Genomic DNA, 24,345 nt, shown 5'->3' with positions numbered 1-24,345 from the left:
ACACTACATAAAGAGAGACCTAAGACAACAACATAGCAAGGCAGCAACACATGACAACACACCATTGTAGCAATACAACATGACAACAACATGGTAGCAACACAACATGGTAGCAGCACCAAACATGGTACAAACATTACTGGGCACAGACAACAGCACAAAGGGCAAGAAGGTAGAGGCAACAATACATCACGCAAATCAACAACAACTGTCAGTAAGAGTGTTCATGATTGAGTCCTTGAATGAAGAGATTGAGATAAAACTGTCCAGTTTGAGTGATTGTTGCAGCTCGTTTCAGTCGCTAGCTGCAGCGAACTGAAAAGACGAGCGACCAAGGGATGTGTCTGCTTTGGGGACCTTTAACAGAATGTGACTGGCAGAACGGGTGGTGTATGTGGAGGATGAGGACTGAAGTAGATATCTCAGATAAGGGAGTGAGGCCTAAGAGGGATTTATAAACAAGCATCAAACAGTGGGTCTTGCAACGGGTATCCAGAGATGACCAGTTTACAGAATGAGTATAGAGAGCAGTGATGTGTCCTATAAGGAGCATTGGTGGCAAATCTGATGGCCAAATAGTAAAGAATATCTAGCTGCTCGAGAGCACCCTTACCTGTCGATCTATAAATGATGTCTCCGTAATCTAGCAATGGTAGCACTGTCATCTGAACCAGGGTTAGTTTGGCAGCTGGGGTGAAAGAGGCGCGATTATGATAGAGGAAACCAAGGCCTAGATTTAGCATTGGGGTACTCCCTTAGTGACAGGCAGTGGCTGAGACATAACATTTTCTGACTTTATACACTGCACTCTTTGAGAGAGGTAGTTAGCAAACCAGGCCAAAGACCCCTCCGCGACACCAATACTCCTTAGCTGGCCCACAAGAATTGAATGGTCTACCCTATCAAAAGCTTTGGCTAAGTCAATGAAAATAGCAGCACAACATTGCTTAGAATCAAGGGAAATAGTGACATCATTGAGGACCTTTAACCTGTTTGGGCTAGGGGGCAGCATTTTCACGTTTGAATGAAAAGCGTGCCCAGAGTAAACTGCCTGCTACTCAGTCCCAGTTAGTAGATTTGGATAGAAAACACTCTGAAGTTTCTAAAACTGTTTGAATGATGTCTGTGAGTATAACAGAACTCATATGGCAGGCAAAAACCGGAGAAAAATCCAACCAGGAAGTGGGAAATCTGAGGTTTGTAGTTTTTCAAGTGATTGCCTATCCAATATACTCTGTCTATGAGGTCTGATTGCACTTCCTAAGGATTCCACTAGATGTCAACAGTCTTTAGAACTTTGTTTCAGCCTTCTACTAGGAAGGGGGAACAAATAAGAGCTGTTTGAATCAGGGGTCTGGCTGAATGCCATTAGTTTAGTCATGTTCCTTTTCATTTCTAAAGACAAAGGAATTGTCCGGTTGGAATATTATTGAAGATTTATGATAAAAACATCCTCAAGATTGATTCTATACATCAATTGACATGTTTCTACATACTGTAATATAACTTTTTTGACTTTTCTTCTAGACTTTGTGCTCACGCCTTAGTCCATTTTGATTACTGGACTAAACGCGCTAACAAAAAAGGAGGTATTTGGACATAAATGATGGACTTTATCGAACAAAACAAACATTTGTTGTCTAACATGGAGACCTGGGCGTACCATCAGATGAAGATCATAAAAGGTAAGTGATTAATTTTAACTCTATTTCTGACTTTTGTGACGCCTCTCCTTGTTTTGAAAATGGCTGTATGGTTTTCTGTGGCTAGGCTCTGACCTAGCATAATCGCAAAGTGTGCTTTTGCCGTAAAACCTTTTTGAAATCTGACACAATTTTTGATAACAACACTGTCATCTCAGATTTTCAAAATATGTGTTACAGCCAAAGCTAGACAAGCATTTGTGTAAGTTTATCATGGCAAAATGCTATGCTAGGCTCTGCTGGCAGCAGGCAACATTTTCACAAAAATACTTTGGATGCTTTCACTCAGGAGACTCCCAGTTAGATAGCAAACGTTCCTTTTTTCCAAAAATATTATTTTTTGTAGGGGAAAAAGCTCCCGTTTCTTCACCATGCTTGGCTGAGAAATCGACCCAAAAATGCTACAACTATAACGCCAAATCTTTTTCAAAATTAGCTACATAATACCGACAGAAACACGGCAAACGTTGTTTAGGATCCATCCTCAAGGGGTTTTTAACAAATATATTCGATAATATATCCGTCGAGGCAGTTGGTTTCTCATAAGAAGCGATTGGAAAAATGGCTACCTCAGTATTTTACGCAAGGTTTTCTGCGGGAGACACCATGTGACCACATGCCATATATGGTCCCTTACAGCCATTCTTCAAGGGAAATGCCTAAAAAGACGTCACAATGCTGTAGACACCTTGGGAAAAACGTGTAAAACGTAAGCTCATTCGTAGCTCATTCACAGCCATATAAGGAGTCATTGGCATGAGGCGGTTTAAAAAATGCGCCACTTCCTGGTTGGATTTTTATCGGATATAAATATGAACTTTATCGAACAAAACATACATGTATTGTGTAACATGAAGTCCTATAAGTGCCATCTGATGAAGATCATCAAAGGTTAGTGATTAATTGAATCGCTATTTCTAACTTTTGTGAGCCCTCTCCTTGGCTGGAAAATGGCTGAATGGTTTTCCGTGAATAGGCGCTGACCTAACATAATCGCATGGTGTGATTTCACAGTAAAGCCTTATTGAAATTGGACACTGTGGTTGGATTTACAAGAAGTTTATCTTAAAATGATGAATAATACTTGTATGTTTGAGGAATTTTAATTATGGGATTTCTGTTGTTTTGAGTTTGGCGCCCGGCAATTTCACTGGATGTTGTCGAGGTGGGACGCTACCGTCCCACTTGTACCAGAGAGGTTAAACAGCATTTTCATTACACAGGTGCACCTTGTACTGGGAACAATAAAAGGCCACTCTAAAATGTGCAGTGTTTCAAGTTTTGAGGGAACATGGAATTAGCATGCTGACTGCAGGAATGTCCACCAGAGCTGGTTCCAGATAACTGAATGTTAATATCTATAACACAAGCCGCCGCCAACGTTGTTTTATAGAATTTAGCAGTATGTTCAACCGACCTCACAACAGCACATCACGTGTAACCTTGCCAGCCCATGACCTCCACATCCGGCTTCTTCACCTGCGGGATCGTCTGACACTAGACAGCTGATGAAACTGTGGGTTTGCACAACCAAATCAACTGTCAGAAACCGTCTCAGTACAGCAGTGAAGCTCATCTGCGTGCTCGTTGTGCTCACCAGGGTCTAGACCTGGCTGTAGTTCGGCATCGTAACTGACTTCAGTGTACAAATGCTCACCTTCGATGGCCACTTTCACGCTGGAGAAGTGTGCTCTTCACGGATGAATCCCGGGTTCAACTGCACCGGGCAGATGGCAGACAGCATGTTTTGCGTCTGTTGGGTAAGTGGTTTGCAGATGTCAACGTTGTGAACAAAGTTCCCCATGGTGCAGGGTTATGGTATGGGTGACATCAGCTATGGACAATGAACACAATTGCACTTTATTGATGCCAATTTGAATGCACAGAGATACCATGATGAGATCTCATTGTCGTGTCATTCATCCGCTGCCATCATTTCATGTTTCAGCATGAAATGTCTCGTCATTGTTGGTAATCAAGCCTATCGCTGTAGTGCAAACTTGATGATTGTGTTGAAGGCGTGCATGGCCCCGCAGTCATGGGTGAACAGGGAGTACAGGAGAGGGCTGATAAAGCACCCTTGTGGGCCCCAGTGTTGAGGATCAGCGGGGTGGAGATGTTGTTTCCTACCCCCACCAACTGGGGGCAGAAAGTCCAGGATCCAGTTGCACAGGGCGGGGTTGAGACCCAGTGTGTCCGCATTATTACATAGGTATTCCTCTTGTCCAGAAGGGTTAGGGCCTTTTGCAGTGTGATTGTGGTTGCGTCGTCTGTGGACTTATTGGGGCGATAAGCAAATTGGAGTGGGTCTCGGGTGTCAGGTAGGGTGGAGTTGATATGATCCTTGATTAGTCTCTCAAAGCACTTCATGATGACGGAAGTTAATAGTACGGGGCGATAGTTGTTTAGTTCAGTTACCTTAGCTTTCTTGGGAAAAGGAACAATGGTGGCCCTCTTGAAGCATGTGGGAACAGCAGACTGGGATAGGGATTGATTGAATATGTCCGTAAACACACCAGCAAGCTGGTCCTCGCATGCTCTGAGGACGCGGATAGGGTTGCCGTCTGGGCCGACAGACTTGCGAGGGTTAACACATTTAAATGTTTTACTTATGTTGGCCACGGTGAAGGAGAGCCCACAGGTTTTGGTAGCGGGCAGTGTCAGTGGCAATGTATTGACCTCAAAGCGAGCAAAGAAGTTGTTTAATTTGTCTGGGAGCAAGACGTCGGTGTCTGCGACAGGGCTGGTTTTCTTTTTGTAATCCGTGATTGACTGTAGACCCTGCCACATACGTCTCGTGTCTGAGCCTTTGAATTGCGACTCTACTTGGTCTCTATACTGACGCTAAGCTTGTTTGATTGCCTTGCGGAGGGAATAGCTACACTGTTTGTGTTGTATAGCACACTGTATTACTTTTACAACTAATATAAGGACAGGACATGAGACGGGAGTAGAAATTAACGTGGGCATTGTTTAATGTGTTACACAGGAAGAACAGTCCAATCATTTCAGCACAGGTAAGCAAGGGGGAGTTAACCTCTCTGCACACGGAGCCTGCTAGCGGGCTGAAATTCCATTGAGAATTTTTGTGTGATTTTGTTGTCAGCACATTCAACTATGTAAAGAAAAAGTATTTAATGAGAATATTTAATTCATTCAGATCTAGAATGTGTTATTTTAGTGTTCCCTTTATTTTTTGGAGCAGTGTATAATAGACACTAGATCTAGCTGAAATGTCATAATATAAAAGAGACAGTAGATCTAGCAGGTCATAATAATGTACTCAACCGTATGTTCCCTGTACTCTCTCTATATATATATCTGTTTATTATACGTGAAACTATTCTAACTGAACATTTTCTTTCACAGTGACACTGACTCCGAATGGGAGTCTTATCCTGTGTCCTGTGTGAATTTAAGTAGACTCTCTCTAATTCTCTCTTTCTCTCTCTCGGAGGACCTGAGCCCTAGGACCATGCGTCAGGACTACCTGGCATGATGACTCCTTGCTGTCCCCAGTCCACCTGGCCTTGCCGCTGTTCCAGTTTCAACTGTTCTGCCTGCGGCTATGGAACCCTAAACGGTTCATTTTTACTCTTGAGGTGCTGTCCTGTTGCACCCTCTACAACCACTGTGATCTCCACCCGGCACAGCCAGAAGAGGACTAGCCACCCCTCATAGCCTGGTTCCTCTCTAGGTTTTTCCTAGGTTTTTGCCTTTCTAGGGAGTTTTTCCTAGCCACTGTTCTTCTACACCTGCATTGCGTGCTGTTTGGGTTTTTTGGCTGGGGCTATATAAATAGATTTGATTTGATAGAGGACTGAGGGTCTTCCAAATATTGAAAGTGTGTAAATAGTTACCCATGTTATTTTGTAAATGTATATATATATATGTTTTCATTTATTTTTTAATCAATAATTATTATTTTTTCATTTTTTTTTTAATATATATTTTTTTATATATTTTTTGGGGGGGCTGTGTTAGGATACCATTTTGGTATTTTGTATATAGTTATTTGTTTCAAAATGTATACCTTCACCAATTTGGCCACTTGGGTACATTTGGACTACTTGTGTGGGACACCTGGGTGACTTCATGATAAATGTCATGTAGCACACTCATTTTGGAAGTTATCATTCTGAAACTTTGCACAAGTACTGTTGCCCTCTTATATTTTTCACTGAAATTGTCCCCATCATCCTATCTGAATGTTTGTTTTAAACCAGATCTATTGTGTTATATTCTCCTACATTCAATTCACATGTACACAAACTTCAGAGTGTTTTCTTTCAAATGGTACCAAGATTATGCATATCCTTGGTTCTGTGCCTGAGCTACAGGCTGTTAGATTTGGGAATGTCTTCAGGCGGAAATTGCACAAAGTAGGGGGGAGCTGTAAGAGGTTTTAAGGATCTAACCCTTTTTTTCCCTTTTCGCCTAAAATTACATATCCAAATCTAACTGCCTAGTTCAGGACCTGAAGCACGGATATGCATATTCTTCCCACCATCTGAAAGGAAAGTTTGTGTACATTTTAAATTAATCAAGGAGATGATGGTGCCTACAGAGATGGTCGCCTCGCTTCAGGTCCTTAGAAAACTATGCAGTTATTTGTTTTTTTTATGTACTATTTCTTACCTTGTTAGCCCAGAAAATCTCAACTGTTATTGCATACAATCGGGAATAACTATTGGATATAAAAGTGATGTCAATTTACCATCATTACGACCAGGAATACGTCGTTCTTCGAAGAGGATCCTTTGTTTGGACCTCCACCCAGGACATGCAATCTTATCCCAGAGGCCGACACAAAACAACGCGGTCGCCGCGGTCAGACTCAGAAGGCGAGCGCACCATCCACCGCTTCCGAGCATATTACCCACCAATGTCCAATCTATAGATAACAAGGTGGACAAAATTAAGAAACAGGTTGCCTCCCAGAGAGACATCAGAGATTGTAACATTATTTGTTTCACGGAAACATGGCTCACTCGGAAAATGTTGTCATAGTCGGTACAGCCACCCGGTTTCTTCACGCATCACGCATCACGCCAACAGAAACAAACATCTCTCTGGTAAGAAGAAGGGCAGGGATGTATGCCTTATGAATAACGACTCATGGTATAATCACAACAACAAACAGGAACTAAAGTCCTTTTGTTCACCTGACCTAGAATTCCTTACAATCAAATGCAGACCGTATTATCTTCCAAGAGAATTCTCTTCCGATTATAGTCACAGCCGTGTATATCCCCCCAAAGCAGATACCTCGTCGGCCCTGAAAGAACTCCACTGGACTCTATGTAAACTGGAAACCATACATCCTGAGGCTGCATTTATTGTAGCTGGGGATTTTAACAAAGCTAACCTAAGATCAATACTCACTAAATTCTATCAGCATAAGGAATACGTTACATGAGATGGCAGAAATCTGGATCATTGCTACTCAAACTTCTGCGATGCATACTCCCACGCTCTATCTCTAGCAAATCTGACCATGATTCCATTTTGTTGCTCCCAGCCTATAGACAGAAACTAAGACAGGAAATGCCCATGCTCAGGTCAATACAATGCTGGTCTGACCAATCAGATTCCATGCTTCAAGATTGCTTCGATCACATGGACTGGGATATGTTCTGGATAGGCTCAGACAACAACATTGATGTATACCCTGACTTGGTCAGTGAGTTTATTAGCAAGTGCATCGGAGATGTCGTACCCGCTGTGACAATTAAAACCTTCCCTAACCAGAAACTGTGGATTAATGGCAGCATTCACACAAAACTGAAAGTGCGAACCATCACTTTTAATCATTGCAAGTGCGGAAACATGACCGAATGCAAACAGTGCAGATATTCCCTCCACAAGGCAATCAAACAAGCAAAGCGTCAGTATAGAGACCAAGTAGAGTCGCAATTCAACGTCTCAAACATGAGACGTATGTGGCTGGGTCTACAGTCAATCGCGGATTACAAAAAGAAAACCAGCCCCGTCGCGGACATCGACGTTTTGCTCCCAGACAAATTAAACAACTTCCTTGCTCGCTTTGAGGACAAAACAATGCCACTGACACGGCCCGCTACCAAAGCCTGTGGGCTTTCCTTCTCCCTGGCAAATGTAAGAATTTTTAAAAAAAACGTGTTAACCCTTGGAAGTCTGCCGGTCCAGACGGCATCCCTAGCCTTGTCCTCAGAGCATGCGCAGACCAGCTGGCTGGTGTGTTTACGGACATATTCAACCAATCCCGATCCCAGTCTGTTGTCCCCACATGCTTCAAGATGGCCACCACTGTTCCTGTTCCCAAGAATGCTATTGCACCATTGCGCTCACTTCTGTCATCATGAAGTGCTTTGAGAGACTAGTCAAGGATCAAATCACCTCCACCCTACCTGATACCCTAGACCCACTCCAATTTTCTTACTGCCCCAATAGGTCCACTGACGATGCAATCGCCATCACACTGCACACTGCCCTATCACATCTGGACAAGAGGAATACCTATGTAAGAATGCTGTTCATTGACTACAGCTCAGTATTTCACATCATAGTACCCTCCAAACTCGCCATTAAGCTCGAGACCCTGGGTCTCAACCCCGCCCTGTGCTACTGGGTCCTGGACTTTCTGACGGGCCACGCCCAGTTGGTGAAGGTAGGAAACAACATCTCCACCCCACTGATTCTCAACACTGGGCCCCACAAGGGTGCGTTCTCAGCCCTCTCTTGTACTCCCTGTTCACCCATGACTGCGTGGCCATGTACGCTTACAACTCAATCATCAAGTTTGCAGACGACACTACAGTGGTAGGCCTGATTACCAACAACGACGAGATGGCCTACAGGGAGGAGGTGAGGCACTCGAGGGGTGGTCTCAGGTAAATAACATCTTACTTAACGTCAACAAAACAAAGGAGATGATTGTGGACTACAGGAAACAGCAGAGGAAGCACCCCCCCATCCACATTGACGGAACAGTAGTGGAGAAGGTGGAAGGTTTTAAGATCCTCGGCATACACATCATGGACAAACTGAAATGGTCCACCCACAAAGACAGCGTGGTGAAGATGGCGTAACAGCGCCTCTTCAACCTAAGAAGGATGAAGAAATTTGGCTTGTCATCTAAAACACTCACAAACTTCTACAGATGCACAATATAGGGCATTCTGTCAGGCTGTATCACCACTCTTTATGGCAATTTAACCACCCTGGTGATGCTTTGTGAGGTCTGCACAAAGCATCACCAGGGGCAAACTAACTGCCTCCAGGACGCCTACAGCACCCAATGTCACAGGAACGCCAAAAAGATAATCAAGGACAACAACCACCCGAGCCACTGCCTGTTCACCCCGCTATCAACCAGAAAGCGAGGTCAGTACATGTGCAACAAAGCTGGGACCGAGAAATTGAAGAACAGCTTCTATCTCAAGGCCATCAGACTGTTAAATAGCCATCACTAACTCAGAGGCTTCTGCCTACATTGAGACCCATCACTGGACACTTTAATAAATGGATCACTTGTCACTTTAAACAAGTCCACTTAAAATAATGTGACTTTAATAATGTTTACATATCTTACATTACATATATCACATGTATATACTGTATTGAGACCCAGTGCAGTCCACGAGGAGGAGATGCACTGCAGTACTTAATGCAGCTGGTGGCCACACCAGATACTGATTATTACTTTTGAGTTTGACCCCCCCATTGTTCAGGGACACATTATTCAATTTCTGTTAGTCACATGTCTGTGGAACTTGTTCAGTTTATGCCTCAGTTGTTGAATCTTATGATCATACAAATATTTACACATGTTAAGGTTCCCATTGCTTGGAAGGCAGCCACAGTGCGTCCTTTATTTAAATGGGGAGATCAAGCTGATCCTAGCTGTTATAGGCCAATTTCTATTTCGCCCTGTTAATCAAAAGTGTTGGAAAAACTTGTCAATAATCATCTGACTGGCCTTCTTGATGTCTATAGAATTCTCCCTGGTATGCAATCTGGTTTCTGCTAAGGTTATGGATGTGTCACTGCAACCTTAAAGGTCCTCAATGATGTCACCATTGCTCTTGATTCTAAGCAATGTTGTGCTGTTATTTTTATTAACTTGGCCAAAGATTTTGATACGGTAAACCATTCCATTCTTGCGGGCCGGCTAAGGAGTATTGGTGTCTATGAGGGGTCTTTGGCCTGGTTTGCTAACTCCCTCTCTCAAAGAGTGCAGTGTATAAAGTCAGAACAACTGCTGTCTCAGCCATTGCCTGTCACCAAGGGAGTACCCCAAGGTTTGATCCTAGGCTCCACTCACTTCTCAATTTACATCAACAACATAGCTCAGGCAGTAGGAAGCTCTCTCATCCATTTATATGCAGATGATACAGTCTTATACTCAGCTGGCCCCTCCTCAGATTTTGTGTTAAAAAGCTCCACAACAAAGCTTTCTTAGTGTCCAACAAGCTTTCTATGCCCTTAACCTTGTTCTGAACACCTCCAAAACAAAGTTAATGTGGTTTGGTAAGAAGAACACTCCTCTCCATACCAGTGTGATTACTACCTCTTAGATGACATAGTCACCTTATACAAGTACCTGGGAGTATGACAAGACGGTACACTGTCCTTCTCTCAGCACATTTCAAAACTGCAAGCTAAGGTTAAATCTAGGCTTGGTTTCCTGTATCATAATCATAATTTGAAGGCCAACATCCCAGAGTCGACTCTTCACTGGTGTTTTGCGGGTAATATTTCATGAAGCTGACAGTTGAGGACTTGTGAGGTGTCTGTTTCTCAAACTAGACACTCAAATGTACTTGTCGTCTTGCTCAGTTGTGCACCGGGAAGACCTAATCCTCTTTCTATTCTGGTTAGAATCAGTTTGCGCTGTTCTGTGAAGGGAGTAGTTAACATCATTGTACAAGATGTTCAGTTTATTGGCAATTTCTCGCAATTTTTTCTGGACGTTTTGAGCCTGTAATTGAATATGTCCATAAACACACCATCTAGCTGGTCTGCGCATGCTCTGAGGAAGCGGCTGGGATGCCGTCTGGGCCGGCAGCAATGCGAGGGTTAACACTTTTAAATGTCTTACTCACGTCGGCCAAGGAGAAGGAGAGGCCACAGCCCTTAGTAGCGGGCCGCGTCGGTTATCCTCAAAGCGGGCACGAAGAAGTTTCGTTTGTCTGGTCGCAAGACGTCGGTGTCCGTGACGTGTTTGATTTTCTTTTTGTAGTCCGTGATTGTCTGTAGACCCTGCCACATACGTCTTATGGTGTAATTGTAACAAGACACAAGTCGTTAATCATGAAACATACACCCCCGCCTTTCTTCTTCCAGGAGAGACGTTTATAACCATCGGCGCGACACACAAAGAATCCCGGTGGCTGTACCGACTACTACAGCATGTCCCCAGAGAGCCATGTTTCCGTGAGACAGAGTATGTTACAATCCCAGATGTCTCTCTGGAAAGCAACCCTAGCCATAATTTCGTCTACCTTGTTATCTAGAGACTGGACATTAGCGAGTAAAATACTTGAAAGCGGTGGGTGGGGTGTGTGCCTCTGAAGTCTCACCAGAAGCCCGCTCCATCTACCTCTCCTGTAACAACGTTGTTTTGGGTTAACCTCTTTAATTAGTTTGAATGCCTTGGGTGGTTCGAACAAAGCATCTGCTTCGGGAAAGTCGTTTTCTGGTCATAGTGCTTGTAAGTTGACGTCACTCTGATATCCAATAGTTTTTCCCGGCTGTATTTAATAACACTTTTCTGGACTAACAATGTAAGAAATAATACATTAAAAAAACAAGGACGCGAAGCGAGGCGATCCTCTCTGTCGGCGTCATCTTGCTGACTATTATTGGTGTCATTGGAGTTCAAGTAAACTCACTGCTGTACACTGTTTTTTTCTTCCTTTAAAGGGTATAAAAAGGTCAGTGATGTGACAGTAGTTTAGTGTGGAATAGCCCACTGACAAAAAAACATACAGGTGTAGGCATATGTCCATACCACAGCAGTCTGGAGAAAGATACAAGGTGATCTAGACGTACATGCTCTTTAAGACGAATCTTGTTTTTATATACAGTGGGCAGAACAAGTATTTGATACACTGTCGATTTTGCAGTTTTCCTACTTACAAAGCATGTAGAGGTCTGTAATTGCTATCATAGGTACACTTCAACTGTGAGAGACAGAATCTAAAAAAAAATCCAGAAAATCACATTGTATGATTTTAAGTAATTAATTAGCATTTTATTGCATGACCTAATTATTTGATCACCTACCAACCAGTAAGAATTCCGGCTCTCACAGCCCTCCTGTTCTCCACTCAATACCTGTATTAACCGCACCTGTTTGAAATCGTTTCCTGTATAAAAGACACTTGTCCACACACTCAATCAAACAGACTCCAACCTCTCCACAATGGCCAAGACCAGAGAGCTGTGTAAGGACATCAGAGATACAATTGTAGACCTGCACAAGGCTGGGATGGGCTACAGGACAATAGGCAAGCAGCTTGGTAAGAAGGCAACAACTGTTGGCGCAATTATTAGAAAAGGGAAGAAGTTCAAGATGACGGTCAATCAACCTCGGTCTAGGGCTCCATGCAAGATCTCACCTCGTGGGGCATCAATGATCATGAGGAAGGTGAGGGATCAGCCCAGAACTACACGGCAGGACCTGGTCAATGACCTGAAGAGAGCTGGGACCACAGTCTCAAAGAAAACCATTAGGAACACACTACGCCGTCATGGATTAAAATCCTGCAGCGCACACAAGGTCCCCCTGCTCAAGCCAGCGCATGTCCAGGCACATCTGAAGTTTGCCAATGACCATATGGATGATCCAGAGGAGGAATGGGAGAAGGTCATGTGGTCTGATGAGACAAAAATAGAGCTTTTTGGTCTAAACTCCACTCGCCATGTTTGGAGGAAGAAGAAAGATGAGTACAACCCCAAGAACACCATCCCAACCATGAAGCATGGAGGTGGAAACATCATTCTTTGGGAATGCTTTTCTGCAAAGGGGACAAGATGACTGCACCGTATTGAGGGGAGGATTGATGGGGCCATGTATCGCGAGATCTTGGCCAACAACCTCCTTCCCTCAGTAAGAGCATTGAAAATGGGTCGTGGCTGGGTCTTCCAGCATGACAACGACCCGAAACACACAGCCAGGGCAACTAAGGAGTGGCTCCGTAAGAAGCATCTCAAGGTCCTGGAGTGGCCTAGCCAGTCTCCAGACCTGAACCCAATAGAAAATCTTTGGAGGGAGCTGAAAGTCCGTATTGCCCAGCGACAGCCCCGAAACCTGAAGGATCTGGAGAAGGTCTGTATGGAGGAGTGGGCCAAAATCCCTGCTGCAGTGTGTGCAAACCTGGTCAAGAACTACAGGAAACATATGACCTCTGTAATTGCAAACAAAGGTTTCTGTACCAAATATTAAGTTCTGCTTAATCAAATATATCATGTATAAAATACTTGTGTCATGCAATAAAATGCAAATTAATTACTTAGAAATCATACAATGTGATTTTCTGCATTTTTGTTTTAGATTCCGTCTCTCCCAGTTGAAGTGTACCTATAATAACAATTACAGACCTCTACATGCTTTGTAAGTAGGAAAACCTGCAAAATTGGCAGTGTATCAAATACTTGTTCTCCCCACTGTACCTCTATAGGCATTATTAGGAAAATGATGAACTCAACACAATTCACGTAATTTATACTAGCTGGATATTTTGATCGTTGACACTGAAAGTACTAGTATTTCATTACAATAACTGTCTTATAAGTTATTATATCTCCTTAGTTTTTGTGAACACAGTGCTTATTGTGGTAATATGTATGGAGAGGAGCCTTCATGAACCCTTGTATCTGTTTCTGTGCAGTTTGTTTGTAAATGACTTATATGGTAGCACTGGTTTGTTTCCTGCTCTCATGACTAATTTGGTTTCAGATGACCATACAGTTTCCACTGTGTGCTGTTATCTACAGATCTTTTGCATGTACACATGGAACCATTGAATTCAGCAATTGTCCTATGACAGGTACCTTGCTACTGTATATGTTATCCACTGCAGTATTACAGCATCATGACAACCAACAGGGTGTGTATTTTATTGTGGGTAATATGGTGTACTCTTTTGCAAAAAGCATCATAACACTGACTTTAACCATTTGTTTGCAATTGTGTCGGAACGTTATATACAAAGTGTATTGTGTTATGATGTTATAGACTAAGTTAAGCCCACCTTATTGCCCACCTGCCACCATTACGTCCATCCCTAATGGGAAATATGCCCTTTAAGGTGGTGGGACAACCACACATCCATCTTGTTTTTCAAGTGCCACTGTGAGATATGTTTGACCCACAGAATAAAACAATACAGTAAGGGTAATGATGATGTGTTGTATGTATAAGGCACAGTGGTTGTGTACTCCATCCATCGTGTAAAAAAGCTGTAAAAGGTTTAGGAGTTCTGTCACTTAAGATTATGTCCGAAACACCAGTAATTTTTTTACTCCATGCATACCTTACCATGGGGAAAGCAGAAGCTAATAACACAATAACAAGAGCATAATAAACATGTTTATTGAGTCATTAGGTACGAGGTCATTAGTCTACTCTATCACCTCGTTCCCTGGGACCCAATTAATGCACCTATTAACCTGTAGAGACCTGAGGGGCTCAAGGAGATGCACAGCTTGGCTTCGAATGCACACCAAATGGTACCCTATTCCCTATATTGACCAGAGCCCACTTGGTCAAAGGTGGTGCACTATATAGGGAATAGAGTGCCATTTGGGATGCCCACCATCTGTCATCGCCTCTGGGAGCGTAGACCCTGAAAGTATATTGTAGGCCTAGGATCGCCTAGAGTGACAATAAGGGTCCCCACTTTTACCTCAGCAGGGATTTTTCTGGGCCTAGGTTTTAATATATCTCTATGAATTAGGGTCCAGAGTTATTCTCTCTTTTCTCTTGTTAAATCATATGTTCGGGGAAACCATTCCTGTCAAAGGCTTTGGATTGGTTTCACTGAACCATTTATTTATTGTAAGGACAGAGCCGGCAGAGAGGCGTGAAAGCCTGACGATCCCGCTTAGGCGTGGGATTCTGACAGGCTGGCTGAGGCATGGGAGCCTGATGAGCTGGGTGAGGATAACGGGGGAAGCCCGACGGTCCAGCTGAGGCACCCCCGGCTACATTGGCAGCGGCACTCTGACCCGACGTCACCTACATAAACAAAAAAACTAAAACTGCCTGGTGCTTCAAATTGTGGTGTCAGCCCTCTGTAAGGCCAGACGCTTGGAGACGAGATGGAAGTACAGGGAGTGAACATTTAATTAATAAACAGATGTGAAACAGGACAGGACAGCATCTGGACATTAATGCTGACACGGGGATGAAACAAGAGGAACAGACAGATATAGGGAAATTAATCAAAACGTGAAGGAGTACAGGTGAGTCCAATGAAGCGCTGCCCTCGAGCTCCAGGGATGGGGAGCAGGCGTGACAATTTATTGGAACTTGGCACACAATACATAGCACACAAACTCCTCCGAAAACTTTAATGATAGATCTGATAGCTTTGTCTGCCCAGCCCATTGGTGTTACCACAAACAGTGCATTCAGAAAGTATTCAGACCCCTTTCCTTTTTCTACATTTTGTTACGTTACAGCCTTATTAAAAAATGGATTGAATAAATAAAATCCTCAATCTACATACAATACCATATAATAAAAAAGCAAAAACAGGTTTTCATAGGAATACCTTATTTACAGAAGTATTCGGACTTTTTGCTATGAGACTCAAAATTTAGCTCAGGTACATCCTGTTTCCATTGATCATCCTTGAGATGTTTCTACAACTTGATTGGAGTCCAACAGTGGTATATTCATTTGATTGGACGTTAATTGGAAAGGCACACACCTGTCTATACTGTACAAGGTCCCACAGCTGACAATGCATGTCAGAGCAAAAACAAAGCCATGAGGTGGAAGGAATTGTCCATGGAGCTCAGAGACGGGATTGTGTCGAGGCACAGATATGGGGAAGGGTACCAAACAAATTCTGCAGCATTGAAGGTCCCCAAGAACACAGTGGCCTCCATCATTCTTAAATGAAAGAATTTTGGAACCAATACTACTCTTCCTAGAGCTGGTCGCACGGCCAAACTGAGCAATATAGGTAGAAGAGCCTTGGTCACGGAGGTGACCAAGATCCCAATGGTCACTCTGACAGAGCTCCAGAGTTCTTCCGTGGAGATGGAAGAACCTTTTAGAAGGACAACCATCTCTGCAGCACTCCACTAATCAGGCCTTTATGGTAGAGTGGCCAGACGGAAGCCACCTCTCAGTAAAAGGCACATGAAAGCCCGCTTGGAGTTCACCAAAAGGCACCAAAAGAACTCTAAGACAATGAGAATCAAGACTCTCTGGTATGATGAAACCAAGATTGAACTCTTTGGCCTGAATGCCAGGTGTCACATCTGGAGGAAACCTGGCACCATCCCTACGGCGAAACACGGTGCTGGTAGCATCATGCTCTGTTTTGAGCAGCAGGGACTGGGAGGATTGAGGGCAAGATGAATGGAGCAAAGTATAGAGAGATCCTTGATGAAAACCTTCTCAGGGGGCTTAGGACCTCAGACTGGTGTGGAGGTTCAACTTCCAACAGGACAATGACCCTATGCACAGAGGAATGGCTTTGGGACAAGTCTCTGAATGTCCTTGAGTGGCCCAGCCAGAGCCATGACTTGAATCCGATCCAACATCTCCGGAGAGACCTGAAAATAGCTGTTTAGCGATGCTCCCCATCCAGACCTGACACAGCTTGAGAGGATCTGCAGAGAATGGGAGAAACTCCCCAAATACCGGTGTGCCAAGCTTGTAGCGTCATACCCAAGAAGACTCAAGGCTGTAATCGCTGCCAAAGGGGACTCTGTAAGTACTCTGTAAAGGGTCTGAATACTTATGTAAATTTGATATTTTCGTTAAAAAACAATTATACATTTGATAACGTTTTTAAAAACCTGTTTTTGCTTTGTCATGATGGGGTATTGTGTGTAGATTGACGAGGGGGGGGGAAACAATTAATTACATTTTAGAATAAGACTTAACCAAATGTCGAAAAAGTCAAGGGGTCTGAATACTTTCTGAATGGACTGTACCTCTTCTACAGTGTAGAGTGCAAGGCTAGAGGGTCCCCACACATACAATTTTTTAAACAGGATCATAGGCCACTAACACAGCCTGTTCAATAACATAACATTAAGGATGTGTATTCTTATGATGTGCTGTACTAATCAAATCAAATCAAACTATCATACCAATCTACTATTTTTATTTAGGAATGTCACTCTGGCCATGTGTAACAGTGTTGCTTCCGTCCCTCACCTTCCCCCAACCTGGGCTTTAACCAGGGACTCTCTGAACACATTGACAACTGAAATGAACTGTCTAAATTTTGTGTTTAGCATACTTTACATGTAATAAATGTGTTATTTTGCCTTTGAATGTATTCAGTAATATTTTAAGAAACACAGACAGCCGTTCAACTTGCTCTTCAAAGTTCTAATAGTAGAATGCACAAGGTGCAATTTTGAAATTGGGTAGTTGTTTTCCTCTTGTCATTTCAGACATTTCAGACCTTAGAGAGGTATTTAAATATCCAGATCAACTAGCTAGCTCATGTCAGCTAACATTTTTGAATAAGGTTTTTTAGCCCATTGAGTTTGTTGTAATGTTTGAGTCACCAGATATTACATGAACATGCATAAGACATGTTCCCCAATGATGAAGGGGGGGAGGGGGGGGGGGGGGGCCTGAGTGAAAATATTGGGGAACCACCGCTCTACTGTATAACAATATTATGAAACCTAAAATAATTATTGGCTTAATTCTGCTGTCCTGGTTGTATTATTTTTTCATGGATGTCATCCCTATCTCCCTGAGTTTGTGACTGCAGTTTTGTGACAATGTTATAGACAGAGTGTATTGTGACAACCACTCGGTGGTCAAGCTTTCCTGGTCAAACATTACACGAAAATATAACATGTGGTCTTGTTATAACTGTACTTTCTTTGGCTTGTGCTATATTTCCTAACATGTAAGAATTCTAGAAATATGTTTACAGTCTTCAAAAAAGACGAAACCAAAAGCTTTTAACACTTTAACACCATATACATATAGCCTCTTTGCTGAAATTCTCCTTTGACTGTTTATTTTTGATTCTACAAGGCAGACATGATACTGCACATAGTCCACCTATACTTCACAGTTTTATTTGTTTATTTTCCAATATGTCCACCACTTTTCAATCCTATTATGTATAGCTTTAGGATCAATAAAACCAGGCAGGTTTGTAAATTATTGTTTATTTTTCTAGTATTGAATTGTGTTTTGTTGCTACAATTGACTATTGAAAAATGTGGCATTTCGGCATAGTTTTGTCACTGCAAATGTTTGATGTAATATTAGGTATCTGATCTTTATAATTCACCGATTAAATATGGTGTTCCCCAAGGCTCTGTTTTAGAACCATTCTGGTTTTATACAGTATTCAGATTTGGGGTGAAAAATGATATTGTACTGGCAGATGTTTGGATTGGTTCCTTGCAAATAAACATTTGTCATTAGGACGTCCCTGGAACGTCACAAAATGGTCACCTAAAGTGGTCCCTGGAGGTTTGGTGTAGTTCCCAGTTTATTCCGGAGCCTTCCCTGATTACTTTTTAGATGTTGTTTTAATTTGTAATTCATCTTTTCAATAATTTTTATGACGTAGATTCAGAGGGGTTGGGTTAAATGCGGAAGACACAATTTGGTTGAATGCGTTCAGTTGTGCAACTGACTAGGATCCCCTTTCCCTGCCACTCAACGGTATGAGAACAGAATTGTGGTTTGAGAGTGGAATGAACCAACCACATTTTGACCTGTAATGGGTGGAACCATATAAAAAAAATAAGTGACTTATCTAGATACGTCACTATTGAGTGCGCAAGAGCAAAGAATCAATGGCAATAGCAAGCAGTAATCTTCCCACTAGTAGCTAGCGTGTGTTTTAATAGTGTGACAATGGCAACAACAGCTACAGCAGCAGCAATTGTTATCAACTTCAAGGTGGATGACTGCAATTTTGTATTTTTTTTATTGACTTTTAAACGTACAATCCACTTGCAGTGAAGCTTCTCAACATTTACATTACATTTTAGTAATCTAGCAGATGCGTCTATCCAGATCGACCCACAGCAACCAGTCCAGGCATTGGATGTAACAACCTTCCTTTTTGGGGGGGATTGTAGTTGTTGTTTTTTTTTACTGTAATTTTACCCCTCACTCAGCAACTTCACTCTCACTTATCTCCAGTTCTAGATTCCAACCCTCGGTTTCCCTCATCCCATCCCACCTATCTCTGCTGACCATCCCCTTCGGATTTCAGCGCATTAAGTGATGCTATGTTGTATTTTTCTCTTATTATTCCCTCTGAAGGACTATGTTCAATAGTCACGGTTCGCCACTGCATTTTTAGGACATTCTTGGGACATTGTGTCATGGTCCTCTGGATCTTTTGTCTAGTTCCTGTTTTTTCCCGGGGACTTCACTTCATGGTAGCAAAGAAACGTTCTCACACCCCCAAAATAAATTATAGCCAGGGCATGCATACTCTAGTTTCATTAGACATCACCCCTTGCTACTGTTGCCAATCAAATCAAGTCCCTGATTTATGAACCACTGATCCATTCACAGCTCTTTGTCTTTTGACAATGTTAAGGACACCCACCAGTGCTTTTACCATATAATGTTTTCAACTTAGGTATTTGACATACTGTACATAATTACATGTTATACTCAGCCTTGTCTCAGGATGGTAAGTTGGTGGTTGAAGATATCCCTCTAGTGGTGTGGGGGCTGTGCTTTGGCAAAGTGGGTGGGGTTATATCCTTCCTGTTTGGCCCTGTCCGGGGGTGTCCTCGGATGGGGCCACAGTGTCTCCTGACCCCTCCTGTCTCAGCCTCCAGTATTTATGCTGTAGTAGTTTATGTGTCGGGGGGCTAGGGTCAGTTTGTTATATCTGGAGTACTTCTCCTGTCCTATTCGGTGTCCTGTGTGAATTTAAGTGTGCTTTCTCTAATTCTCTCTTTCTCTCTTTCTTTCTCTCTCTCGGAGGACCTGAGCCCCAGGACCATGCCTCAGGACTACCTGACATGATGACTCCTTGCTGTCCCCAGTCCACCTGGCCGTGCTGCTGCTCCAGTTTCAACTGTTCTGCCTTATTATTATTCGACCATGCTGGTCATTTATGAACATTTGAACATCTTGGCCATGTTCTGTTATAATCTCCATCCGGCACAGCCAGAAGAGGACTGGCCACCACACATAGCCTGGTTCCTCCCTAGGTTTCTTCCTAGGTTTTGGCCTTTCTAGGGAGTTTTTCCTAGCCACCGTGCTTCTACACCTGCATTGCTTGCTGTTTGGGGTTTTAGGCTGGGTTTCTGTACAGCACTTTGAGATACCAGCTGATGTACGAAGGGCTATATAAATAAATTTGATTTGATTTGATTACATTGTGCATGTTCATTTATACAGTAATTATTAGAAACATGTCCTCACATGGGATTTGAACTCACAACCATTCATAGCTTTCCGATATTCCTGCCATACCACCGTGTCTATGTCAATGACTGATTTCACATGTATTCCTACACGTGTACTTCAAAGTAAATCTCAGCGCTGTTAAAAATACACTCAAGAAAAACTATTATACTATAATAGTGATTCAGGAGTACGATTAAAACCTAATAATATAACCCACCAACATTAGACAACTATACTGAAGACCCAAACTGAAATAGCTGAAATAAGTCAATTAAATCAATAATAATAGAATATTCAGATTAACTGATAACTAAAATGGCAGAGCAGATGGCACTCTTATGCTGATTAGAGATGTATTATAGGTAATGAATGTACAGAGGGGGGACTTCTGAAATTCTCTAGACTTTGTGGCAAATCAGAAACATCAGTATACCCCAAATTCAGAGATAGTTCATTCAAATCCCAGGTGGGGTCATAATGAAAGGTCAGTACGAAGTAATCATGTCAAATGTAATCATATTGTTACTGATCAAAATGTGTACACTTTTAGCTGAACAGCGTACAACTTACCTTAACACCCCCATACCATTTAATTATTTTACTTAGAATGGTTTTGGCCATCTGGGACCATCATGACAATGACACAACTTCCCAAGATTTCCCACAACTTCCCAAGAACGTCCTAAAAATGTTCTCAGGATGTTCCTGGAACAAACCGGGAACTAGAAAAAAACTCCACGGGACCATGGCACAATGTCCTGACTACTTTAGAACACCATTTCGTGACCTTCCAGGAATGTCCTAACAAATGATTTTTGTTTGCAGGGATGTTCCCTTGGGACCATCACGCAATGTCCCAATGACTCTTAAAATTAAAGTCCTGAGAACGTCCTAAGAAAGTCCTGATATGATCCTCAGTGACGTCCTAGTAACTTAGCAAGAAATAGGCAAAGGTCCCCCAGAGAAAGTTCCATTGGGACCATCATGCAACATACTGAAGATTACTCAAATTAAGTACTGAGAACATCCTAAAAAGTACCTGACATGGTCCTAATATGTATCGTGTCGTTGGCATCATTAAACTGAGGACGGTTAGTTTATCAAATCAGTTCTCTGTAATTATTATTACGTGATTAACTAATCAGGTAAATGTAATTAACTAGGAAGTCGGGGCACCAAGGAAAATACTTTGATTTCAAAGTGATAATTTTCCTAATATAACTTTCACATATTTTAATATCTGATCAATTAGTGTTCTAATTAATGAATTATTCTTTACCTCACGTTTGTCTCATCCCAAACGTTGTAAATTGTTGGTTATCTGCAAAAACCCAGTCTTCAATACGAATCCTCCATACATTAATTGTCTCAATAATTTATTTATTAACTTCTTCATGTCCGGATGAAATGCATGACCAAATTCAACTGCCTGCTACTCATCCCCAGAAGATAAGATATGCATAGCATTAGTAGATTTGGATAGAAGACACTCTGAAGTTTCTAAAACTGTTTGAATCATGTCTGTGAGTATAACATAACTTATTTAGCAAGCGAAACCCTGAGGACAAACCATTCAGATTTTTTTTTATTTAAGATTTTTTTTTTATTCACTCTCTTTTCAATGGGATTTCATTGGGAATCCAGATTTCCAAGGGACCTTCTTGAAGTTCCTACCGCTTCCAATGGATGTCAACAGTCTTTAGAAATTGGTTGAGGTTATTCCTTTGTGTAATGAAAAAGTACGGCCATCTTGAACGAGGGTCACTTGATGTGTACTGGCATGTGACCAGAAAGCTAAATACAGTTTGTTTTCCTCCTGTATTGAACACAGATCATCCCGTCTTCAATTTTATTGATTATTTACGTTAAAAAATACCTACAGTTGTATTACAAAAGTAGTTTGAAATGTTTTGTCAAGGTTTACAGGTAACTTTTGAAATATTTTGTAGTCACGTTGCGCAAGTTGGAACTGGTGTTTTTCTGGATCAAACGTGCCAAATAAATTGACATTTTGGATATATATCGACGGAATTAATCAAACAAAAGGACCCTTTGTGATGTTTATGGGACATATTGGAGTGCCAACAAAATAAGCTCGTCAAAGGTAAGGCATGAATTATATTTTTATTTCTGCGTTTTGTGTCACGCCTGCAGGGTTGAAATATGGTTTCTTTTTTTACGGCGGTGCTATCCTCAGATAATAGCATCGTTTGCTTTCGCCGAAAAGCCTTTTTGAAATCTTACATGTTGGCTGGATTCACAACAAGTGTAGCTTTAATTTGTTATCTTGCATGTGTGATTTAATGAAAGTTTGATTTTTATAGTAATTTATTTGAATTTGACGCTCTGCATTTTCCCTGACTTTTGCCCAGGTGGGTAGCATCCCACATATCCCAGAGAGGTCAATGCAACCGCTGTGTCAGATTTCAAAAAAGCTTTACGGAAAAAGAACACCATGCAGTAATCTGAGTACAGTGCTCAAGCACCAAAACAAGCCAAACAGATTCCCGCCATGTTGTGGAGTCAACAGAAGTCAGAAATAGCATTAGAAATATTTACTTACCTTTGATGATCTTCATCAGAATGCACCCCCAGGAATCCCAGTTCCACAATAAATGTTTGTTTTGTTCGATGAAGTTCATAATTTATGTCCAAATAACTCCTTTTTGTTTGTGTGTTTAGGTCACAAATCCATATTCAAGAGGCGCAGGCACTTAGTCCAGACAAAAAGTCAAAAGAGTTATTTTACAGTTCATAGAAACATATCAAACGATGTATAGAATCAATCTTTAGGATGTTTTTCACATACATCTTCAATAATATTCCAACCGGACAATTCCTTTGTCTTTAGAAAGGAAAAGGAATGCAGCTAACTCTCACGGGCACGCGCCTGACTGAGCTCATGACATTCTGCCAGACACCTGACTCAAAGAGCTCTTATTCTCTACCCATTCACAGTAGAAGTCTGAAACAAGGTTCTAAAGACTGTTGACATCTAGTGGAAGCCTTAGGAAGTGAAATCGGACCAAACGTTACACTGTATATTGGATAGGCAAAGACTTGAAAACCTACAAACCTCAGATTTCCCACTTCCTGGTCGGATTTTTTTTCTCAGGTTTTGCCTGCCATATGAGTTCTGTTATACTCACAGACATCATTCAAACAGTTTTAGAATCTTCAGAGTGTTTTCCTTCCAAATATACTAATAATATGCATACCTTAGCTTCTGGGCCTGAGTAGTAGGCAGTTTACTCTGGGCACCTGATTCATCCAAGCTACTCAAAACTGCACCCCAGCCATAAGAAGTTAAAATCAGAAGTTAAATAGTTTCATCTTTACTCATTCATTTTATACAACAATTAGATGCAAGCCTCACAACTGAGACTCTTGTATAAACAGAGTTATGGTAATGTGGCTCTATTGTCTCTCATGAGTTTCACAAAATTGTACAAAATGGACCAGTTCGTTGCTGGGTTCTTCCCTGACCGTGTACAACTTCTCCAAAACATGGACATTTTTCAATTCTCATGTTCTGTGATGTGGAAGAGGTTCCTTTGTTCTCCTGTGAACCTCACTCCCTCTCTCCTCTAGCCATGAGGAGAGAACTCCTCTAGGAATTTATGACCTGCCTAACAGAGCCTGGGTGCAGGGGAAAGTATGAGAGGTGGTGAGAGAGAGAGAGGGGGATGGTGCAGAGAGAGGGGGATGGTGCTCACTGTACCCAAAGAGGGCCACGTCATGACATATGGTGCTCGGTAACATCCTAGTAACTTACAGGGAACTAGACAAAGGTTCCCCAAAGAACATTCCCTTGGGACCATCTCGTGAGGTCCTGAAGACTAGTAAAGGGAAGTCTTGAGAACGGCCTAAAAACTACCATCATGTGACATCCCCTTGACTATAATGAAATGTCTCCTTTTGGACATTGAATGTCTCATGGACAATGTCCGACACAAATAGGAACCTTTTCGTAATGTTCCCTAATGTACATCAAAATACAATGAAGCAACATGTAAATTATTGTAAATTATTGTAAATTATTGGTCCCATGTT

At 42.0% G+C, this 24,345-nt stretch overlaps 1 pseudogene; it reads left to right on the top strand.

Moving 5' to 3' along the window:
* Positions 1–12,293: 12,293 nt before the first annotated feature.
* On the top strand, positions 12,294–23,889 carry LOC139385428 (olfactory receptor 1E16-like; annotated as a pseudogene).
* Positions 23,890–24,345: the final 456 nt, after the last annotated feature.

This window comes from Oncorhynchus clarkii, chromosome 27 (assembly GCF_045791955.1).
Source record: "Oncorhynchus clarkii lewisi isolate Uvic-CL-2024 chromosome 27, UVic_Ocla_1.0, whole genome shotgun sequence".
NCBI lineage: Eukaryota > Metazoa > Chordata > Actinopteri > Salmoniformes > Salmonidae > Oncorhynchus > Oncorhynchus clarkii.
Note: the sequence above shows the minus strand (reverse complement) of the source record. Positions and strands in the feature narration are given on the sequence as shown.